We start from the raw sequence: 7,071 nt of genomic DNA on the forward strand, positions 1-7,071 counted from the left end.
GTCATGATCTCTCAGTCTGTGACTTCGAGCCCCGCATCTTGCCCTGCATCGGAGTCTCTGCTGTCAGTGAGAGCTCACTTGAGATGCTCTGTCTCCTTCTCTCGGCCTCTCCTCCACCTCCAGTGTGCTCTATCTCTCTAATAAATAAACAGTTAAAAAAAAAAAAAAAAAACCCTGAGAAGCCTTTGGGCCAACATTCTAATACTACATCTACATATGGGGACATGTTTTTTATGCCTATTGTAAAATCCTCTCTCATGCATTTTACCAATTCTCTTGAGTCTTCCAATCAGTGGAAAGAGAAGAGCTCTTTAGCATCACTCATATAACAACCTTAATATATACAAAAGTAGGTGGATACGGCCACACTGGGCCAACCTATAAAGCCTTCTCTATTGTCTGGTAGGCCTACCACAACAACATTCCACAGACTAGGTGGCTTAAACAACAGAAATTTATTTTCTCACAGTTCTAGAGACTGAAAGTTCAAGATCAAGGTGTTGTGAGGGTTGGTTTCCTTGGAAGCCTCTCTTCTTGGCTTAAGATGGCACTTTCTTGCTGCCTCTTCATATGGTTGTTCTTCTGTGCATATGTGCCCCTGGTAGCTCTCGTGTTTCCTAATCTCCTCCTTTTATAAGGACACGGGTCAGATTGGATTAAGGACCACTCTAACGCTTTTATTTTAACCTAATTACCTCTTGAAAAAGCTGTTTCCAAATACAGTCACACTCTGAGATTCTAGAGATTAGGGCTTCAATGAGATAGGACAGGAGACTTAATTCACCCCAGAACACATTCTCAGCAAGCATTCTGTCTCAGACAGTAAAACTCGAGGAAAGCTGGCTTGTAGGAAGCTGTGGTGCCCCTGCCTAATTCATTCTTACATTCATTCTCATTCCACCAATATTTAATGAGAGCCATTTATATAATGACATCATCTACATAAAACCAACAGAGTGAGGGGCGCCTGGGTGGCTTAGTCGGTTGAGCGTCCAACTTTCGCTTGGGTCATGATCTCACGGTTCGTGGGTTCGAGCCCCACGTCAGGCTCTGTGCTGACTGCCAGCTCAGAGCCTGGAGCCTGTTTCAGTCTGTGACTTCCTCTCTCTCTGACCCTCCCCTACTCACACTGTCTCTCTCTTTCTCTCTCCTAGAAATAATAAATTAAAAAAAAATTTAAAAAAAAATCCAACAGAGTGATTTTTCCAAAATGCATGTCTGATTATGTCTCCCTTCAGACAGAAACTCCTGAATGGTTCCCATGCCTTTAGGAAAATCCCCAAATCTGAGTATGGTATACAAGGCATTTCCAAATCTGGATTCTGCCTACCCCTACAGCTACAATTCCATCATATCCCTTTTGTTCCAAAGTACAGAGGCTGTTTCCCAAACAAGTTATGCTGAGTTATTCCTCATTACATGAACCCAGGAGAAAATGTATTTATTCAACAAATATTTATTATCTTTTTTCTGGAATTGTGCTAGGCCCTGGGGCAGTTAACAAAATCCCATCCTCAAAGATCTCCTAATATGGAGGAAATGTCAGACAAGTAAACAAAAATCACAATACAATTGATAGGTGATTTAGTCTAGGTAAAAGTGTGTCACGAGTCCAGAGAATAAACTTATAGAGCAATAGTTTCTCCAGTAAAATTAGACTTAGGAGAAGGCCAATTCATAACACAATGGTCTATGTCGTGCTAATACATTGCTGAAATACATAGGAAATGTGGTTTCAGTTATTAAGAATAAGTGACATCTTATATTACTAACGAAGTGGAAATTAGTTACACATTCACCAAAGTGTGCATGGCCCTCAGGTAGAAACAGAAACCCCTCCTTGCTGCTACAAATTCATCTCTGGGGTGTTTTTCACATGCACATATCAAAATAACATTGGACAACCACTGTACAAGCCACTCTACCAAGCCTGAGGTGGTCTAGTTCAATCATGCAATTTGTAATGAGGGTTATTTATGTTTAAAACACTCCAGCATGGTTCTCAAGAAGTTACCTCGTCTAGAAAATTACAAAAGAAAATGGAAGAGAGAACAAGAACAGGTATTAAGCTGCCAACGTAATACAGACAGAAAACCTTACCTCTAAGACCACTTAGGGACCCTGGGGGCAACAGAGTGCATCTTCCGTTGTAAGGCATAACTGAGTTCACAACCACAAAGGGAAATTCCCCAGCGATTACAACAAAGAAAGAACATAAAACAAAACTAGTCAGCGATGAGCTGACAGAGCAGCTACTCAGTTGGATGAGGTGATATTGATATTAGTTTCCATGGAATTCCGGTTTCAATGCCCACATGGAGCAGGGAGTCCTTCAGTGGGGGGTGGGAAGAAGACCACTCCCCACCTTCACAAAGCCAGAATTCTCAAAGGGTAATACTTTCAGAAAAAGGTTGACAGACAATAATATGCTTACTGGCACATAGATCAAGGAAGTGTATCTCCACTCACGTTCTGGATAAGGAGGAATGTCAGTTCTGACGGGGTGTTAGTCAATTCATTGCCTTTCAGTTACAGATTCACTTTTCAGTATTTGTCCATGATCATGAATTGGACACCTTAAGCATTTCTCCTTTGCAATTAAGCATGGTACTATGCTTTGTCAGCAGGGGGCGATGGAGGGACATTGCAGGAGGAGGGGGTTTCTCTTGCTGGCTCCTGAGTGCTAGATTTGGCTTTTTTCTTGCTCTTGCTGCATGTTTGATGTGCAGTGCAAATTATGTGGGACATCCAGTCATATACTGTACTGTACAGTCCCTCGGTGACCTCTGTGCCCCAGCCCAGGCCTGATGACTACTTTTCCTGGCTCTCCTAACACAGTTACCATGTGCTCCAGACTTCATGCCTACAATGGCATCTCAAATTCCTGTGTACACGCATGTAACAGCTGTGGCATGCCTGCACCCTCAAAGTTGTTTCCTGCCTGCCCAGCAAGTGTGAACCTGCTCAAGTCTGGGCAGCTGAGTAAGCTCCTCTGCCTTCCTGTGAACTGAACCACACCTCAATCTCAATCAGTCAGGTCTGAACCCTAGCCTTGGGGAGACCCTCCTTCCTTTTAGCATTCTCTTTATATATTTTTATACGCTTTTATCATAGCTTAACAATCCCTTATATTAAACTTAAATTTAATTTAAATTATTGTGTGGCATCTGTCTCCTGATTAGACCTACAGTAATATAAACTAGAAATCAAAACTCCTGGCCTATGTCTTATTACATTTTTGAATTTACATTACAAAAACATCAGGAAGAAATAGTTCCTCAATCTAGTTTTCACAGCATTTTCACAGATAAAGCATGCTGAATATGAATTCACAATCCAAAATTTTAAAACTCACAAAAAAGGTAATATTTCTTGAGGAAGTATTTTCAAATATAATAACTATGGGGCTTAGAACTACAATAACTTTGGTTAATAAAATAATCTAAAAAGATTAAGTATACTTTAAAAATTGGCAATGTAGAAGGAATTACTAAATGTAAATGGACTAAATAATTCAACTAAAAGACAAAGATTATGAAATCTTTGTTTTATTTCCTGATTTGGATGGTGTCACATGGATTTGTTTATGCTGTGAACATTTTATACAGCCACCTTTTTATGGTTATATACTTTTTTGAGTGTATCATCTGTTTCCTATGTATGTTTATAAAAATATATATACTTATATATAATTTTTAGGTCAAAGTAATAAATCACTAAATAAAATAAAATTTGGGAGATACATATAAAGCAGTATTTATAGAAAAGAAATTCATGACTTTAAGTAGCATTACTAATTAAGAAAAAGTCAGTGAACTAAGAAATTAGACAAAGAAATTAGACAAAATAGAGTAAATTCAAAGAACATGGAAGGAAGGAAATCAAAAGGTTAGGAAAAACATGCCTGAGAAACTGTAAACATTAATTGCTTTTCCAATTTTAGCTTGTCCTTGCCTTCATGGATAGTCCATCTGTGCAAGTAAGACACCGGAGCATTACAACTACTTTTGCCCTGAGGGCTTTTGTTGATATAGGCAAACTTGGACTTCAGTTTTGGTGTTCTGATGGAGTAAGAAAAAAAGAATGTCCGGGTTTACTCTGATACTGGCAGTCTAATAGGATACCCTCTTCCATATCAAGCTTGTCCCAAAAGACCACACCCTCAAAATAAGGCAAACCAGAAGTATATCTGCCCCTAACCCAATCCCAGGGCACTACAGTAAAGGTCACCTCTGTGCTGAGTGCAAGTGGTTTTGAAATTGCCTGTTTGGTTCCTTCTTTCCCTTAAATTCTCGCCTGATAGTTTACTATATATATATAAATATATATGTACATATGTATATATATATAAACTATGTATATAAATATATATACATGCATGTATATGTATATATACATATATAATTTTGTCAGTTCTTTAACACTTTTACGAGATTTTAAAACATAGCCTACAAAAAAATCTCTATATATGCTTTAGACAGCATTTAGGTATATTTATCACTAGGAAGGCTTGAATTATCTAGCCCAGCATTATCAGAAACCAAGCTTCTCTATGCGGTAAACATAGAAAAATCCATGTAGGAGTTACATATACCAACTTAAGGATAATGGAGGAGTGGAAAGGAGGGAAAAGAGATGGAGATAGGTTCTTAGCTTTATTTGTCATATTTTATATCTTTAAAAGAAAAAGATCTGAGGCAAATTAGCAAATTAGCAAATTAGCAAAATATTAATATCTCTTAAATCCTAGTAGTCAGTAACAGCAAACACTAGTTGGTTGGTTGCCCAATATCTGTTATTTCTCTCTTTCCTATTAATGGAACCCCAATTTTGATGAGATTGGTTATGTTACTTTTTCAAAGCCCCTTGTGGCCTTGGAATGTCCACATGAACATAGTTCTGTCCAAAGAAAGGTATGCAGAAGTCTCAGGGAAGGACTTCCTAACACAATAAAACAAAAAACAACAAAATTCTATGTATGGAGAAGCCACTCTTCTGTGTTCTTGCTGCCTGAGATAAAAAAGGTGGTGGTGGCAATGGCCATCTTCACATCATGAGGATGGAAGCCGCTCAAGATGGCGGTAAAGGTAGAGAAGCAGCAAGAAAAAAGATGGTCCTTGCAGGCATCTCTAAGATATCATATAAGCTCTGTGATGCCTACATTCAAACTTTCTGTCATGGTAGAAAAGTAAACATTTTTAAGCCATTATTTTTCATTTTTTTTGTTACAAGCTCCCGAACCTAGTCTTATGTAATATACTAGCACATGGATTTTATCATTTTCTTTGTATGGAAATGTCTCATAACTTAAATTATTTTAAAACTTTGAAATGATAACAGAAAATATATGAAAATAGAAACTGTTTTACCACATGAATGTAGCTTCTCTGCTCCGTTTAGACTGGCTGAAGGGAACAAATGGCTGTCCAATGTCATTCCTTCTATTTATAAAAAGTCTCTTATGCAGAATCTTTTTTCCACTTCCAAGTCTGTAAAAGAAATCACAGTGAAATAGTGTTCAGTTCTGTTATATCAAATAACTTCTTCTACGGCTCTGAACACTAGTGGAGATAAAGACTGTCTTCTTGTCTGCTTGATACTACAATTCCAGCTTGTTGAATAAGTAGGTTTGACCAATGTCACTGACATCACTTAACTGTAATGTGCTCAGTGGCCTGTGACCCTCAATCATATTATATCATAAGGGTAATCACATTTGGGTGGTTTGTTAGCAAACAGCAGGAAACAACTCTGTAGTCGTGGCAGAAAGAGACTGTCTGAGAAAGAAGTTTCCAGGACTTGAGCTGACCAAGGAAACCAAGTGAGGAAGAGGTAGAAATAGATATTTTCGAAGGTGTCAGTGGCAGGACAGCTCAGAGGCCTTAGCAAATCATCAACTGACTAAATGACTCCAAATCATTGAATTTATGACAAATTCAAATGGGTGGGTGTGTGTGTGTGTGTGTGTGTGTGAGCACGCGTACGCATGCTCGCATTTTATATATATAAATATATATATAATATATATATTATATATATATATATATATATAATAGAGAGAGAGAGAGAAGAAGGAGACAGGAGAGATAGAGACACAAAGGGTAAAAGGCTTAATAACTAAGCATACGCCTTAGGCCTTCTTATCTGCTACGAAGATTTGTACTTGAAGACTCTCCGTTAGATTCTGAAAGGATGAGCATGCCACTGATGGATCATCTCCCTGTACATATTTAAGAAAGCTGCTGCTCTGAAAGTCATTTGGGCCACCGTAAGGAAGGGGTATGGGTGCCAGGAGGCTAAAGCAATGCTGACTAGCTGCTGCCTAGGTACAAGTGCAGAAAGAAGGAACATTATCCTAGAGACTCTCTTAACCACTGTTTCCCTACAGGATTGAACTATACAAATGCTGCTAGTGGAGAATGCCATTTTTTCAGACACTGTTGAAAGTATATTTCTAAATGTTTCTGTTACGAGAATATATGAGTATTATTATCAACTGAAAAGGATACCACTCAAAGAAAATGGACTTGTTAGACATTAAAATCAGAAAAGAGCAACCTTTAAACTCATTTTCAAGAAGGCTTTTAAACTATTGCCATGTAAGGAGCCCATCGCCTCAGTGAATAGAGTGATTAATATTCCAAAAACTTAAATACTGTTTCAACATAGTATGTTGTTACCTTATGGCATCATTTATTCAAATAAGTAGAATATTTTTAAAAAGTATGTAGACAATGACCCCTTCCGTACAATAGCTAGGCTTACTTTTGAAAAAACTTTGAAAATCTTTGGAAGTTACTTTCTGAGTGTGTTAAATATTTTTTTCATCATTTTGAAGTTTATTATCTAAATGGCAATTTTGCTTTCCTTAGAACTTATCTTGACATTTCTATTTTCTTTTCATCTCCTTTTTTACTGTGCAGTTAAAATCACCAATGAGCAAAGCAGAGCATATTTAAATCTTAAGTTTGAAAAACCTGTTTTGCTTTGCAGTTCAGAATAATGCACGAACACACACACATTTTCCTCCACTTTCTCCAGAGACTACGTGAAGATGAAACTAAAGGAATA

The sequence above is a fragment of the Hyaena hyaena genome, unplaced genomic scaffold, assembly GCF_003009895.1.
Source record: "Hyaena hyaena isolate Hyena2069 unplaced genomic scaffold, ASM300989v1 scaffold_49, whole genome shotgun sequence".
NCBI lineage: Eukaryota > Metazoa > Chordata > Mammalia > Carnivora > Hyaenidae > Hyaena > Hyaena hyaena.